The sequence below is a fragment of the Neopelma chrysocephalum genome, unplaced genomic scaffold, assembly GCF_003984885.1.
Source record: "Neopelma chrysocephalum unplaced genomic scaffold, ASM398488v2 Primary Assembly neopelma1_24, whole genome shotgun sequence".
NCBI classification, from domain to species: domain Eukaryota; kingdom Metazoa; phylum Chordata; class Aves; order Passeriformes; family Pipridae; genus Neopelma; species Neopelma chrysocephalum.
In genome coordinates this window covers 28,580,951-28,599,393 of record NW_020897693.1, presented here as the reverse complement: position 1 = coordinate 28,599,393, position 18,443 = coordinate 28,580,951, and positions in this window count along the sequence as shown.

Sequence of the window (18,443 nt, the reverse complement as noted above, 5' to 3'; positions counted from 1 at the left end):
AAGAAAAAGTGGCCAAGGACTAGTCAAGGGGTTTGCCGTCTGTTTAGCATTAGCCAGTGAAAAAGAGACCTCTGAACAATCTACCTATCAGATAAGTTTTTTGCAATTCATGGGCAATATTCATTTCAATAATGAATAGTGTTTCCCAGTGGTTTAGGAATGTCAAGTATTAGCTCTCATTTATGAAAGGTGATGAACCAGGTTGGGCCATGTTGAAGACCTAGTTTACATTTGGAAAAATTTCCATTAACTGAGGTTTTATTGACATTCAGATATACAGGATGCACAAAATATTCTGACACTTTGTAACAAATTACAATTTTGTAACAAATCTACTTCCTACAGTAAAAATATTAAAAGGTTTACAAATATCCCTGTAGTTCAACAAAATAATTTATTTTATCATTTGGCTGAGGAGGTGTGATGACTGTGTACCAGCATCATACTGTTAAGTTTCTTTTTGCTTAGCTTCCTAAACTTGTACTGATCAACTGCATCTTCAAATTTAATTAATGCCAGTGCACTCTTTAATAGGTATATTTAAATTCTTTGGCATCATTTTAATGGGATATTATTGTCAGCTTCAGAACTGTCTAATTAAAATGTCCTCAAATCAGATAAAGGTTTTTGAACACAAGAATGTTTACTTTCTGTGTTACTTTTTGATAACCTCAAATCATGGCTTTAGAGAAATCCCTAGAATGCCTTTAATATTATATATATGAAGTATCTTTTAACAAAGAATAGGTACATGTATTTTTTTCCTTAAAATATAGCTTTGTTCTGAATATATATGTGTAACTGTTATGTGTGTATTTATGTATGACAGAACCAACATCCCTACTATCAGAGTGTTAACTCTGTATTAAGTGAACTGGCTGTCAGACTTGTTTCGACTGGTGTGTTTTGGCCTGGTTGGAGTTTAGGTTTTCTTGCTTAGTTGTAACAGTAAGTGTTTAATGACTGAGTGGCTGCTATCTAGTTTCATTTCTATTTACCTTTGTATAGCTGTGTGGCATAATTCTTATCATTTATAGTTTGGTGCTAGCAGACATAACAAGTAGCTATGCTGTGTAAGAGTGAATTATTTCTGCAGTATAATGATGATGTAGTGTAAAGAACTTACAGGCTTGGGCTGACAGCAGAGACCTTGTAGGTGTGGACATAGGCTGATAAACAAGGGTTCCATGAATATCCACAAGTGATCAGTTACTAAAAGGAATACAAACTTAGGAACTGGACAAAGCTAATTTTTGGGTAACAGAAAGGGTGAATAATAATTGCCTAACATGTACAATGCACCATATAAAGCAAAGTTGTTTGTAACATGAAGTTATGGACCAATAAAAAAAGATCAAGGTCTAAAATCTGTTAAGACCCCTTAGAAGAGTGTGCCCAAGGGCACACGGGAGTGAGGAGAAAGGGAAAACTCTCAGTAGCAATATCCTGTGCTTTTGTCATTATCATCACACTCTCCTGCTGAAGACCTCAGGGTTCTGCCATATTTCCAAACATTTTCCCACTTGATCGAATCTGTTGACCTTAAGACCAAGGAGCAGTGGAAGGGTGGAGATTACTCCAGAAAAAAAAAGGTATATAATGGGAGATTTTTTGGGATAAAAGCTTTCAACTCCAATACCATTAAGCAACTCCTTTCTTATTTGGAGTGTGTTCCTATCTCTGTAACTGGACTAATAGTTGTTTGTCGCATTTTGGCTGTGCTGTAAAAATTTTTTAATTACACTAAATTTAATTAAATTCTTCGCTTGATGTTTTATCCATAACAGGTTCTTGAGTTTAATGAGACTTAAGAAAGTTGAGTTGTTTTGCACCTACATTAGAGAGATGCAAAATGCTAGTACAAACTACTTTTACCATAGATTTGGACGTAACAAAATAAATTATTCAATCTTTTTGTTGAGGAAGCATGATGACTATGTACTGGTACCATCCTATTAAGTTCCTTTCTGCTTAATTTCCTGAACTTGTACTTGCAATCTTGATTTTTAAAATTTAGTTAATGCGAGTGTATTCTTTGATAGGTATATTTAAATTCTTTGGCTTTTGGAGTTAGTGCTATGCTAGCAAATGTAGAGAAGTCTAAACGTCTTGCTAAATTGATTTTTATTTAGGAGTTTTCTCTGTTATCCTGCCAACTTCTGTGAATAGTAACAGATTATCTCTTCCTGATACAACAGCAATCACTCTTTTATTTACGTTCCTGCCTCTTCAGAAGAGCAATTAATAAAGCTTAAATAAAACCTGCATAAACCAATCCTAAGGTCACTAGCATGGATAAACAAACAAAAAAACCAAACAAAAACCCAAACAAAAAGCAGTTTGCTTATATCTGAGTAAATATGTGCAGAAATACAAAGTGTGTGTGGGGGTTTATCAAGCTGCCAAGGTCTTCAATTTGTTACATTTTATTAATTTGAAAGCAGGTAATATAAGTTAGTTATTATACGATATGATGTGATGTCCCTAGGTTTCACGAATATTTGAGAATATTATGAAAAGAAGACCTGTGTATTATGAGAGTATTATGAAAAGAAAATGTGATTGCTGGGTATGGACAATACCTAAATTTTATATATGCAGAAATTTATGGCTTATTTATTCCACATCAAAATCTCTGTGCCATGGTTAAAGTCCCAATTGTTCCAGCACTAAACCTAGGTGCAAACCAACATTTCTATAAAATTATATAAGTAATAGATAGAGATCTGCATAGGAAATGGAAAAGTGCCTAGGAAAATACGTATATGTTTTAATTTTTAATAAATCAAATAAATCAGTTTTGATAATGGCTTTATTTAGCAGTTGATACAAGTTTTTAGAAAATATTGAACTGTGAAATAAGAAAAAATGTTTCATATGAAAATTAACAAGAAAAATTTTTTTAAACAAAGAATAAAAATTTCCTCTTAAGAAATTCAGGAAAAAATCCCACTGTTTTCAGTGTCTTGACAAATGGAAAATTTTTTACTGTTGGTTGTGTTAGTGGATCATGTTTACCATTGAAGTAAAATGGCTCACTTTTAGCTTGAATTTATTTGATGTTGTCTTTCTGAGATGAGACATTTGTGTGTCTATATACTACATTAAAAAACTTTTTGTTTGATAAGAGAACAAACTGTCTTTTGCTGTAAAGTTTGCAAAGTCCTCTCATATACTTTTAATCTCCTCTGAATTTTTCACAGCTTTTCAATATTTTTAAAATAATGACAGATGGGATACAATATTCCAATAACTATCTCATCAGCTTCCTGTATGGGAGTAAAGTCTCATCTATTTGGCTACTAACTAGTTTCTTGTTCATTTAGTGGTGGCTTGTGTTAAGGTCTTGGTTGCAATGTCACAATTTGAGATCACACTTAGTCACCACAGACTCCAAATCCTGGAATTACTTCATCAGGATGGAGTCCCTCCATTCCTACCTGTAAAGGTATAACTTCCTTACTTTTTAAGGAGGTTTTTGACCTTGATGTGGCCTTTAGTGTATAATTACATCTACTATGAATCTGCATAGTTTTCTATTTCGGCTTTCACACGCACTTCATTATGAAGTCAATTTTTTTGTGTATCGAGGTATATTAATTAATGTCTTATTCCAGGATTGTATCAGTGCAATATCTGGCAATTAGGAAATATCAGGCAGGGGAAATATCCTTTGTGACCTTGAGTAGCTCATTAGTCTTTGCTTTTCAATACTTTATAAGATAGTTTTGGACTTTGGCATACTCAAAATTTCATTTTGCTGCACATCTTACTGGACCAACATAATTTTGTCACTTCACATTTTAGAACTCTCCTACACTGGTTCATTTTCTATGACTCTCTGTATCCTGATCTTCCAAAAATGTGCATCTAGGCTAAACGTTTTCACATTGTGAGTAGTTCCTTTAATATGCTTACACTCTGCTGACTTTACATGGTGGCAGATTTGGCTAAACAAGTGTATAACTGAGGATGCATGAAGGAGAATTTTCTTAAGTGTTCTAAAGTCTTCATTTTATTCATCTTTTTTTTGCTCAGAGCGGATTTATAAAAGGTGGTTGGTATCTCGTGAACTTAAGAGCTTTCATTAATTTTACTTTTCTTGTACAGAAACAATGCAATAACTCAGCACAGCAGAAGGACTGAAAGAGATTATTGTTCTGAACCCATTGCCTTTGCAATTAAGCTTCTTGAAGTAGTTTTCAGTTCTGTTAAAATTTAAAAGATTATGACAGACTGTCTGAAGCATATGACCCCCCTTAAATGTACATTTGGAAAATAAAAATATGATTTACATAGTATAGTATTATTGCATCAACACTTTCAAGTGACATATCCGTTATTCATGGATACCCACAACAGAAATAGAAAAATGTTTCATACGAACATTATGCCGGAGGCTCTTTAAAATGTACAGAGGCAATACTTTGCAGCTACATTCTCAGTGTATCAGTGTAGGTAATATTCATGAATGAACACACTTGTTGTCTAGTGATCTGGGTATAAGCAATGAAAAACTATGATCAACATGTGCTCCACCTTGGGGTCCTACCTCCAAGACGAGCTTCCTAATATCCATAGTGCAGTGTCTGAATCACCTCTTGTGGCTTGTCCAGTGAATGTTTTAAGCAGTTACATTGAACATTGAACATGGAGAACATTTAACTAGAATCCCCTTGGCAGAATCACTTTCTCTAAGTTTGACAGAGAAGTGATTTTAATTCAGGTCTCAAAGATAACATATATCATATGTGATTTAAAATACATCCTAAAGTAATAAAAGTGAGTTACTGCTTGTCATCTCAGGGTTAACAAACCTATTATTTATTTAAATTTAACATTGAAACAAAGTAAACATTTTATATTGGAAAATTATAAAGAAGTGTCTAGTCTACCTAAAACATAAATTAATTGATTTTTACCTGGCTGTCAAATAAAAAAAAAAATCATTTATCTTCTCATATGATTTTGAACTATGTCCAGTGTATTCAGTTCACATCATCCATGGCTGCTTGTATAAGGAGAACAGTAGCGATTGGCCACTTCATCATTCAGAAGAAAGACTAATGAAGTTGCCATAATACATTATGAGTGTTGAGAGTGTTGATATGAACACTGGTTGGTCAAAAAAACCCTCAAAGAACAACATTTTTGACTAGCAATGTATCACTGATGATGTGGATCTATTGTAAATTACAGTTTTTGAGGTTCATTCACTGATGAACCTCATAATGAATGGTCTTCCATAATAATGGTCTTCATAATGAATGGAAGGCCTTCTAAAATTTCATATATCAGTACTCTACTAAATAAGAATTACCATCTACATTTTCTTTATTGGTCGAAACAGACAGGAAGACACCAGCTGTTGCAGGAAAACAGCTCAGTTCATGCAGTTTAAATCAAATAATTATCAAAGTGTTTTATTGATTCATCAATGACATATAGTTAATCAGCAACTATATATTCAGATTCAGTATCAGCAATGTAGCAGATAAATCAAAATACTTGCAAACTATTAAAAAACATGACACCAAAATGTTCTAAACAATCCTTGCTTTCCTCCATTGTCAGCAGAGTTGGCTACCAGCACCCCCACCCTATAAAGTGGGTGCCTTCTTCCCTGGCTTGCTTGGAGGGGTGGGTGCTCCTTCTCTCTGTTCCCCGCTGAAGTCCCCCTTCAAAGGCTACACCTGGGCTGTGTCCCTGCATGCTGCCCCTGCTCCATCACTTCCCTGACTCGCAGCTGGCTGCTGCCAGTTTTCCTCTGGGAGGCTGCTCAGCAGGGGGATTGTGAGGGTGCTACATCACTCCTCCAGTTCCTGCTCCAAGGTCTCCTTCTACTGTTACAAATTTTCATACTTCATGCTTCTTTTGAAGCTGACTTCTTTTTGATTTCAAAAGTCTCTGTGAAGTTCTCCAGTTATGTTTTAATCTAACTGATGGTTCTTTAGCTTAATCAAAATTGAAGAAATGAAGTCTCAGACCTTGTGGGGTGCTCTATTTATGTACTCTGCTCACACTCATGTTTCTGCCCCAGCAGCTGGTTTTATCTGAGCTGTACAAAATAGGTTTGGGCTGTGCAGGAGCTTCCCTGGCCAGTTAATGTATAGAATTGACACAAAATACTCAATGTGTGTAGGACAAGGATAAATTGTCCCAGTTGGAGTAACATGGCAGAACTGATTTATCTGTTTTCGTGAGCATTAACTGAGAGACCATCAAGTATGAAAGCAGTGATGTGCAAATTAAAAAAGATTATTACCTGCAAAAAATAATGACCAGGATCAAGAAATCTCCTAAAATAACAACTGATCAAAACAAATGTGATTTGACAGAATCACTTATCATCTTCTTGAAATGATTATAGTTTCTATTGATTATAATGAAAGAAAAATGGAAGATTTACTTTATTATTTGGATGGAAATTATCTTGAGCTTATGAAGTGAAAACAAAGCTTTGTCATTACATTAACAGTGACTAACCACTCTAGCCTGTCATCTTTGTTTCTTTTCATTCCCAGTATTTAATATTTTCTAGCAATTGTTCTAATAAAAGATTGGGTTTTTTTCTTTCTTAAAGCAATCAAGATTTTTGTATAGAACTCCTTTTATTTTGACAAGGAAATATTTTGTGAAGTACAAGGCAGTAAGAAAAGATCAGCAGCGGAGTTTAAGTTTGTATTCAGAATGTAAGGAAAAAAGAAATTTTTTCATTATTATGCTGGAAGAACTAGAACTGGACTACAATTTTTGACAAAACGTATTGACATCTGAAAGGTTTAATTTGTGGATTTTTTTCCACATGTGTATATTCTAATTTAAAAATAAATTTGGTGGAACTAGAATCTCATGATAAGGACGAAATTACTTTAAAAATATTTGAGGTATATCCATGACAGTGTTGCCTGTTGGTCAAATAAGTGCTAAACACAAGACCTTATTCTACTTTATCCAATGCAATGACCATCGTACAGTGTCCATAACTGTCCAGTCTTATTGGCTATGTACAAACATCTCATACACATTGTATTTACTTTGTAGTGGTCTAGTGTTGCAGAGACTGGAGGAAAACAGATCAAGACAACCTTTGGAAGGATCAGAAACAAACAGCTCAAGAGGAGTGGGAAGGAGAGCAGTTTCGTGGCCAGTAATGTCCTCCCCAAGCACACTACATGTGCTCTGCACTGCTGTTAGGGGGCTGGTTTCCGTGTTACATCCACCTTGCCCTTGTGAAAGCTGCAACTGACTATATCACTGCATACACATCTCAGGAAATTAAGTATTAATAGATGAGATGAACCTGATGCTGCTTCTTTCTAAATGCAGGGACAGGTACTGTTAATTGCATTGTTGTTTCTAAGAATTAAAATTAGAAGCAGCATTACAAATTAAAAAAAATAACAGGTCCTTTCAACTGCTTTGGAGTTATACTTCTGGAAGAAAGGCTTTACAAGAATAACTGAGATACTGATTTGATAACAAATTCAATGTGTTGAAAAGCAAAAGACTTTGGGAAAAAGGGAAAAATGTTTTCTAACTGTTGCTTCATTGAAACAGGAAAAACTAGATATAAATATGATAATAGTTATTCAAAGAATTACAAAATTGTAGGAGTATGATTTTCTTAACCCACAAAACTTTTTTTTTCTTTGTGAAGAGAAAAACTGCTTTCTCATTTTAAAGACATAATTCTTATTTCTTTTTTTAAAAAGGTTAGTTGATTCAAATAAGAATCTGAATTCTAGTGATGTAATTAAGTCAGAACAATGTGTTTGAAATTTTCTTTTAGCTGTATGGGCACTGTTTCATCATTCCAGAAAAGGAGAACATTGCTAGTTTGTTTCTTATATAACTTCATTTAAATATATACATATGTTGTCTGTACATGTAACTCTTGAGTTATCCAAATTTTGTGATCAAGAAAACTTTCCTTTGGATGGGAAGTCATTTGAATCCCCTTTGCTTCTATTACTTTCAGCCCTTACTTTTGCGTCTGTACTTTAAATAACTCCAATGCAATTGCTTATTCCTAAATGTGGTGAGTTGGCTTTGGATAATGGGTAAACTCCCACTCAGACATTCACTCACTTCACCCATTTGAAGCGGACTGTGAGTGACACAGGGCAACTGCTGATTTCTCCCACAGACCATCCCTGCAGCTGACATGCTACTAAACCTTAAAATCCCATGCCCAATATCTTCTAAGTTAAGAGAAAATTTTGTACCTGATTCTACAAAATACCCATTGACACAGAGGAAGAATAATCAAGTATGGTGGATGAACATGTTGAGTAGTATGTTTATAATAAATCAGTGCAAATGCACAAAAAAGATTACTGCCAGACATAATTCTTTTGCCAAATTGCACACTATGTACTTTGCATGTAGATTTTATGTATTATCATGCAGGGTAATAGCTGCAAAGAATTTCACATCATCAGAAACTTCAGAGAAGGCTAATGAATTATCATTCTTCTTATTCCAAGAAAATTAATAAAATCCAACAGCATCCTTTATCTCTAAAATTCAGGAGTCAATAATTATCCTTTATATCAGTGACACTGACAAGTAAATCTCAGGTCAGACTTTAGTACCCACTCAGAAAGAGTCCTGATTATGTTCCTACATGTTTATTCTCTTCCCTCTTTCACACTTATTAAATCTGGGTATATCTGACTATTTCTCTGCATTTGTGGTAATGAAATTTACAGGGTGACTTTGTACTTTATCCATTGTAGAAGGCTGATGTGAGAAGATGACAGAAAAAATATAGAGCATGTATGTACTAAGTCATGTTTTCAGAGCAATGAAAATGGAACATACGTGAGGCTCTAAATGAACTGGCTGCCCCAACTCCTAACACTTGGAGAGAGATCCTTCAAAAGCAAAAATTGACTTTCATGCAGGATATGTTTCCAATTTTTAATGTATGTCAGAAATGTTCCTTTTAAAATGTTGCTTGAGATAGCTAAAAGTCTGCAAAAAAGCTGCAGGAACAAAGCTATCAAAGTGCCTTTCTCTCTCACTCATAAAAGTGAAATAAAGCTGGACTGCACTACCTTCAACCAATGGGAGGAACTGTATTTCAGGGAGTTAATGAAAGGCTTAGAAGAGGGTTAAGGAAAGCAAGGCCTGGGCATAGCTGTTTTCACATATTGGATAATTGCTTTGGTACCAAGCTGCAGTCTGACTTCTCCCACTCTCACAAGCCCTAGACCCATGTATGCCAGGGCACAGGCTGTCTCGCTTAAAACCTGTCCTGTCTCAGACTGACCCATGATGTGTCCTTTCTTCTGCAGGGGTGAAAATGTCAGAGATGTGACCAGGTAACTGGCCATTGTCACCTCATTCTGAAATCACAGTGAAGGTCACAGTCTGCAGTCTTTGTGATAAAGCTGGTGTCAACACTTCTTCTCACTGCTGATTTATCTCATTTAAAACTGCAGTGCCTGGCCTCCCTGAGGACTTGCAGCAAAGTACTAACGCATGTATTACAGGATAATCTCACATTTTTTTTGACAGCAGAGACAAAGCTTGGAAAGTATCTATTTAAGGGAGTAGAAGGCATTTGAACTTCTGTCCTTTCTGGGAGGTTTTACTAAAGTAGAGGATCATTCATTCTGTAGCCAGTTTTGAGAATCCTATGTTAAAGGATATAGGATATGATAAATATCCTATTTCTTGCAGTGAATCTGGCTCTGTAATAAGGAAATATTCTATCCATATATCTTGCTGTTTCTTTTACAAAAATATTTATAGATGAGAGTCTTTTTTTCTTCAGAACAAATATGTTCTTTCCATTTTATGTTTAATTGAACTAATAAACCACAAAGATGCATCACAATTTTTAGCTAAGGAAAAAAATTATGATTATCATTCTTTCAAACTTGAGTAAGCGAAAAAAAATGTTTAGCTGTGAATTTGTGCAGGATTTTTTCCAAGAATTTTCTTTTGAGTGCCTCGTGAAGCATGAACTACTCTTTTGTGTTACCCAAGGATGGATATGTCAATAGGCTAATATGTATCAGGATAGAAAAAGATTCAAACCATGTGCATATTTATTCATTCCTGTTAACTTAACAAAACTGACAGTCATCTCACATCTTATCATGACATACATGAGACAAAGTACAATATCTTAAAACTCAGTTCAAAGCAGAGTGTCATGTACAGCAGCAAATGTAAGGAGACACTGTTTGGCTTTGAATGGGAGGGTAAAAGTCACCACTGTCCCTAGATTTTCTTCTGTTACAAATACCTTACTCCCAACATTTGAAATGTATTGAAAGTTGAACGGTGTGATTCTTGTGGTGGCCTGTGCACGGCCAGGAGCTGGAATCAATGATCCTTGTAGGTCCTTTCTTACTCAGGATTCTATGATTTTAATCTTATGATATAATACAGTGTCGTCCAAACTTATGAACCTGTACTGAGAGTAGAAAGTGACACCTTTCACATTAGTATAGTTTAATACAACAAAAATGTGTTTTGTTAGAAGGATATATTCAAAGGAATAGGTGGGTATAAGGTGAGTATTTTACTCTAATTTCCCAGGGGAAATTATAGGCCTCATTGCACATTTGTACTTTTGGATGTTCTTTTTTTTTTAATATTAGTTATATTCTTAAATAATAAATTTAAATTTTTAAGTCCTCAGTTTCTACTCAGGAAAGACCACAAGCATACCCTTCAAGGATGTGCTTACATCTCATTTGCTTTACTGTTGGTAGAGGCTCTGCTTAATCTGCCTGCTGAACAGATGACCTCTTTATGAACTGTTTTTGTACTAATACTATAAATGTGCAGGTGACTGTCATGTTTGATAAATGACACAACATGCTGTCTTAAAGATGGATTCCTATAATTTCAGGCAAGTTGAAGCCATATAGATCCTTGGGATTAGCACAGTTTTGCAGAATTGCTGACAGAGTTTATGAGGATTATTTTTTCTCAATGATGTGCCTTTCCCCCTTCCAGATACTGCAGTATGCTCTGTGAAAGTACATTTTAAAGGGTACCATTGGACTACATTCAATCTGATAATTCTCGGGTAAAGGAGTTTTTTTCTTAAAAAGACAATAATGATTGAGAAAACAGATCTTGCAAATCTTTACTTTTCAATAATTTCCATATAGTTTTTCAGTATAAATGTTTCAGGTACTATTTCTTCAATTAACTTCAATAAAGAGCGAAATTTGGCAGATGATAGCTAGTTTTGATCTTTAAATATTTGTTTAAAATTAGGACTTTCTGTTCAATTCTGTGATGCTCTTATACTGGCTGTATATCCTGGGAGTGTTCCTCTCATTGTTTCACCCTGTGATGTGAAACAACAATCCCCAGAACTTCAAAAACTGCATGAGAACTGTATCCCTGTGCCATTACTGATACATCTTTTCTCCAAAACAGCTGCCAAGTCTTTGATGAGTATTTGGAAATGTTTTTGTTGAAGGTAATTATTCCATATTTCTAGGTCATAGTTTCTTATAAAGAAAAGGGAGTAGAGAAGGCCTTGAGACTTTTGCCAGAAAAAATTATGTTCAAGCAACATCTACCAAATGTTAAACATTTATTCTATACATAATTAGAAGAAGGGAGAGGGAAAAGGACAGTGACAATTTTCTCTGAGTGTGGATTACTTACAGACATTCTGTTTCCTAATACCAGAGTACTGTGGTAGCTCCTTTTTTTTTTATTACCCCACAGCTATTCATTAGCTGATGTGCCAATGTCTGTCACAATTTCTCCTGTGGGACAATGGTGTCTTAATATTTTAGCAACAGCACAGCGATGTAATTATCTGCAAATAATTTAGCATGTGTTTCATCCATGTGGAAGCTATCCAATCAGTCAAAGCAAAAAATTCCTAACATTTCCTGTCAAAGTTTGAGCCTTCTACAATATGCTTTTTGTCATCTTTGGCTTCTCAAAATCATTCATTAGATATTTTCTTCCACAAATATTTGGAATATTAAAACCATCTTACATTACTGGGGACAAATTCAGACATGATCTGAAAGAGTATGTCCTGAGAAATTTGGGAGGTTGCACCCATATACTCGTAACTGAACATTTTGGGCCTTGTTAATAGTTATTTCCTATATTCAGGAATAACATACACAATTTTAATTAAAAGTTTTAAAAGACAAGGCTATTAATTATGCTGGTTATATATTTTCTTCTCTCTGATCAAACGATCATTCAAAAATTAATTTTTATCAGTTTCTTGTTACTTTCCTTCTTTATCATTTTACCATAAGTTCCCTGTTTCTTAAAATGAAAAGGAAGACAAATTAAAACATTTTTCACCACATGGGCATTCAGAAGGAGAGGGATTTAGTTCAGCTGATATCAAGTTCCATGGGATTCAAAAGAGCCAGATCAGATCTGTGCTGAACATTGGTGTTAGCTTATTCATGTTTGTTATGTCTGCTGTCTGCTTCTGATTTACCTAGCTTCTAAAATATTCTTCCTAAAAAATAAATGAGTGCATGTGAATAATCCCAAGGAATATAAAAGCATTATTCCTGTTTGAGAAGACTGGCATGCATGTAGTTCTTTCTAGGACCAAGGTCAGGAAAACCTTTTGAATGGAGGTCTTATCTTAAATGCAAAGGTTTTGCCATTCTCTGGACTATATATATGTATATAGGTATATAAGTGACATATTTGACAAAGTTTGACACGAGAAGTTTCTAATATGTATCCTTTCTGGTTGGAAGAGGAGTTGGCTTCAGATGTTTTGAGTATTTAATTTTCCCTTAAGCTTGTGAATGATTGTGTCTTTACTCGAGTAGGTGTGTGTTTGGGACAACTTATGGGTAATCTTACTTTGCACTGCAACCTCAAAATTCTCCCTGTGATTTTGAAGTCAGAATAACATGAAGAATAGTCTCTGCAGTCCTCAGAGTGAAAATCTGTCTGTGTACAGGGCTATAACAAGGACACTCATTACCTAGAATTGATATAAGCCATGTAAATCTATGCTTAGGAGTGATATACTTGACACAGCATAAGTTCTAGATACTTTTGCCTGGAGATAAATGATTAAAGGTATATCAGCATGTTTAAATGTGTGAATTCCACATGCATCCAGAGAAGTGTGAAAAATTAGCATAAAATATTGGTCTGCAACCTCTATTTTGCTACTTGACTCTGTCAAAAGTGTAAATTATTTGAAATCAAGGAGTTTTTTAGTAATAAGTGACCACTGTTACTAGTTATTGAATGAGTTTCTTCTGCTTTGGTACTGTTGCCCTTTGAGCAACCAAGTGGAAAATATATTGAACTCTTGAAATGTATTAAGCATAACACTTTTCTGAGTGTAAAACATTGAAAGACAGAGAGCCAAACTCTGAGGGTTTTTTAATATTATAATGGAGCCTCACTAATTAGTACCCATATGACTCTCAAGTGTTAGCTCCTAAAAAGCTAATGGAGCAGCAGCAGTAAGGATTCACAGAGCTATGAATTTGGTACTGCAGATCACGCTGGAAATTTGAAGACATAGCTTTTGTCCAGGATATGTTTTAGACATCTTTGAATAATATTTGCAAATAATATATAAGATAATTTTTTTCCCAGCATCAAATGCATTATTAATGACCTGTATTATTCAATCAATTTTTTAGAAGCTCAAATAATTTTATGTAAATATATTACTCCTGATTTTCCCCCCTTTGTTCTGTGTTTTTTCCCTTAGCTAACAAAATTCCTACTAAATTTTGTTTTACCAAATGAAGAATTCAGTGAAAAGTTTTTATTATACTGTTAATAAGCTTTTCTAATACGCCCATGGGAAATCACTGTAGTGCTGTTAGTGTGTTGTAAATCCACACCTGAGCTTAATTTACAGTAATGTGATGAAGGAAAAAGTCTAGTAAGTACATATGATTTTTCACTGAGATTTTAAATTTAAATCAAGTATATTCTTTCTGGTTCCTTTGGATTCATCAAAATAGCTGATTTGCATTAGAAATATGCTTTCGTTTACCTGTCAAGTTAGGTATAATTGGAATGGAAAGCTGACTGTGGAGTTAGATATTTTTTTCCTTATTTTATTATATCAACTCACAATACTTACTAGCAGGTAGTCTCCAATAAAAAAAAAGTTAATGTTACTGAAGTGTGCAGCATTTAGATATGTGCACCTTGATCTGAGTGTTTTATGAATCTATAGAGATATGACTTATCATGTGATCAATGTAGATTTAATGAGGAACATTGACTATTTAATAGCTTTTTTTAATTTGGGCAGCATCTCCTCCTGTCTATTAAGATTATAAGCATTTGAGTCCAGAGTACATATTTTCTTCATGTGTGAGTACATTGACAAGCGCAGTGAAGCCCTGATAACTGATAGGTCCTGATAATCTTGTCTAATTGACATCTTAGACATTTTTTAGTTTTCACATTGCCAGCTGCATTGACAAGGAGTTGCTAAATGATAATATGCAAAACTTGTTTCCAGAGCTCAGATGAAATAAATAGTCTGTACTCTGGAATACAGTCTGTGAGGAATATAGTCTTTCTAAATCATGGATTGGTGAAACATTGGTGATGTTTTAAGCATTGGATAGGGAACAAACAACAGGTGGAGTCATGCCATCATACAGCTATTTCTGCAATTGTATTGTCTTTTTTAAAAAGTATCTCCAAAGAAAACCAATCCTCACCAATCCATTCAGTAAACTGTAGAAATAATGAATCCTAGTTCCAATCAACAGATGTCCAATGTCCTGAATTGTCCATCATTGCAACATTTCTTGGCTCCTCTCTCTTCCCCTCTCTTACTTTCACTGTGGGAGTGGGAACAGCCTAGAGTAATGTGCCTACTTTTTTTTTTTTTAATAGATAAGTAAAGCTCTAGAATGAAATCAAGCTACACAGTTATAAAAAAAGGAATGAGACAAAAATTAGGTCAGGTATATCTATCTACCTGGCTTCAAATAGGAAATATCGTGTTTGTGCTGTACATAGATTTCAGGAACACGCTGTAATATTCAGCTCATTCTGGTATCATGGAAGTGTTCTGGAACATTTGGTGGAATCACTGTTCTACCTATTAAAAACTCAAAGAAAGAATAGAGCATTAATAAGATTACTGCAGTGAGGACTGAGTGGAGGTTGTAATAGGCAAAATATTTAGAAACCTTACAGTCTCAGTCATCCTTATTTCATATTTATCTGTTCATAACTTTGTGTCTGATACCCAATCCAGGGAACATTGAGTTCAATATAAAATTGCCATGGACATTATTAAGAATAGGATTTCCTTTCTATTGAAAAGACTATATTTAATACAACAAAAAAAAGTTCAGCAATGAAGTGAGTTTCAATTGGAAAAGTAAACAGAGTAAATGTATCTTTGAAAATTCCATTCTGAGCAAATAGTAACTGCAAAAAAAATCTCTAAAAAGGACATACAAATGACATCTTTTGTGAAAAAGATATATTATCAGAAACTGATTAAAATAGAGAGTAATATAACGTGAAAGCTGATCAGAACTAGGTATGTCTAGATAAATTGAAGTGAAAAGGTCATTTTTTCTCTCTTTGCTTACTTTAATTTGTAAAGATAGGAGTGCAATTTCTGAATATGTTAAATAGAGTGATATTGCTAAGGTTATAAAACAAAAAAATCAATAAAATAACTGAAAATGAAACGTTGTCAGTCAAAGTAAACAACATTATTAAAAGTGTAACACCAAGATTTCCTGGTGAGAAGTATAGACAGAAAATACAGCAAAAGATCTATTTGACTATATCAGATCACTTTTGGGACTTGGAAAAACGAAAAGAAATTACTCAAGAATGAAAAAGATCTGGATGTAAGGTAATAGAACAAGAATAGTAGACTAATTAGATGTGATAAATCACAAGAAATGGTTTCAAGTAATAAAATTAATAAGAAAGGTTGTATAAATAAATTGAAAGAACAAAGTACCTTACTCATCAGAAAGGAAAACAAATAGTAGACAACACAGTGAAGGTAGAAGTATAGAGTTCTTTTTCTTTAGTATTTGTAAAAAAATCCACGGTGATTGATTCTTAAAATAGTACTTTTGAAGGTTTTAGGACATATAATAGAAAAAGAATGGGTTAAATGAAATGTAAGTAAGTCAAATCATTAGACAGTTTATGAGACACTACCTAGGATGACTTTCATTAATGGGACTTTGGGTCAGGTTGATTTTGAATTGATCACAAGTGGGAAAATAGACTTGATCTTGTCATATCTGGTGCTATGTCATGAGGCAAGAAACAAGACTTAGCAAATGAGCTGCCAAAATTTCTACTAGCAGTTGTTTCCTTTCAGTATTTTGGTTTATTATTCCTTTTGACTGTAACACATAGAAACTCTCCTAGGAAAATAAGTTCTCCTAGATGAGGTCTTGCTGGCTCTTCCCTCTTATAGGATTTGGTTTGTAATATCATAAAGAATATCATGATATGGAGACCTCTTGATAGCAAATATTTGTTAAAGGTAATAGCTATACCTAAGAACTGAAACAAAGCTCTGAATAGGACAACTGGATCTTAGTTTCGGGTTATGAACTGTGGAATAAAGGACTATTAGTCTCTGGACTAAAATGCCCAGAGTATGGAAAATCAGGTTTATGGTGAGTAAAGAAATAGATCAAATCTAGACAAATGAAATAAGATGGCAAAATTGCCCCATATCCTCTTCAATTTAATTTGAATGTTATTATTATGTTCTTATACTGTAAAATTCTCTGTTGTATCTGAATGACAGCTATAAGCAGTCTACTGCCACACCTGTGTTACTTCATCCACTCCCTGAAGAAAGAACAAAGAAAAATATTTATGCTTTGGAATGTGCTTACTGTAGTATTTCTATACATATGTGGTACAAGAGAAAAATTCTAATTGATCACAGTCATAAAATGATACCTCAGAACAACTGTGGAAAGAACTAACGATCGAAGAATATATTGGGAGCATGATTTCTTGTGTACCTCCACTATCCTAAGCTATGCTTATAGACCAAAGGCACAGTTCTATTATACTAATGCAATAAACTATGTATTAATGCAGTTTCCTCTTTGCTGCAGTCACATGTAGATCTTGTGATCAAATGTCAGAAAGAAATCTACCTTATAGAGGATTCATTCTGGACATTGTATAGATATTAATTTTTAATTGGTGATAATTGTGCCTCTTCTTCAGAATAATCCTAATACACTGAGACTTTTCTAACTGTGTCTGATAAAGGATTAAAGAGTATTTTTCATATGCAAAATATTTTTTGGCTTAGTCATGTTAAGATAAAATAATACATCGCCCCCAATATCAATTAATTTCTTTGCTTTAGCTAGACTCATTGATGTGGTATCTGTATGCATAAACAAATCGATGTCTCTTTTAATTATTTCATCCAGTTCCTGCTGACTTGTGTTCTATTTATCATTAATATATGTGTGTGTCAATATTTCCCCACTCCATTTCTATTCTTTTACTCTTTTGTTTGGTTTTATGTGTGCTAAATATTTCATATGTGAGTTCCTATCTTAACTTTTGCATTAAATGATGTAGAAGTTTATAACTGTTTTTCAGAGGTTAAATTTGATCTTTAGGGAAAGTGACAACAAAAAACTAATTAATTGTGGAGTTTTTATTATTTCCTTATTCTTTTGTAATGTTTTAGCGTAAAACTGAGTCTGTACTTACACCTGCTTCTGGTGTATAATCAAAGTAAGTGTGAAGTTATGTATAGCAACTAATACAAAATTAGAACTTGAATACTACTTACATACTACAGGAAAGAAGACCTCTCAAATTCCTGTTCTTCTATAGTTTAGTTGCCTTAAACCAACAGGACTGTTCTAGTAACCACATATTATTTAAGAAATTCTTTTAGGACATTTAAATGACAAGCAGATGAAGTTTGTCAATGATTACAGTGAAAAACACTGGAAGTCTGTCAAATCAAAGATCCAATAAAAGCTATTTTACCTGCATACTTATACTGTATTGATTTTAAATATATATATACGATATATACATTCAGTGGAAAGCTTAAGGTAGCTTAGCCTCTGTGGAAATAATTTTTCTGTTCTTACAAGCTGTCTAAGTTGATTAGACCTCAAAGGCAGAGTAAAGAATTTTGTGTTAATGTCTTTCCTCTGCTTGTAGAAACTACTGCAGAGCAGTTTACCCACATAATACAAAGAATCTGAAAAAAACCTATTGTGAACCAAAATAAACTGAATGTATAGAGGAGTTAATGAATTAGGGTGTTAAATTTGAGCTGTTTTCTGTCTTGTAGTTTTACTTTTTTCTTTTTCCTTTTTTTTTTTTTTTTGGTTTCAACATGTTAAATTCTCAGGGGGTCACCCTGTCAGCCTCAGTTCTGTGGCCTGGATTTAGTTGAATCAATCCTAATTGAAATTCTGCACAGGTCTGGTATTCTGTGGAGA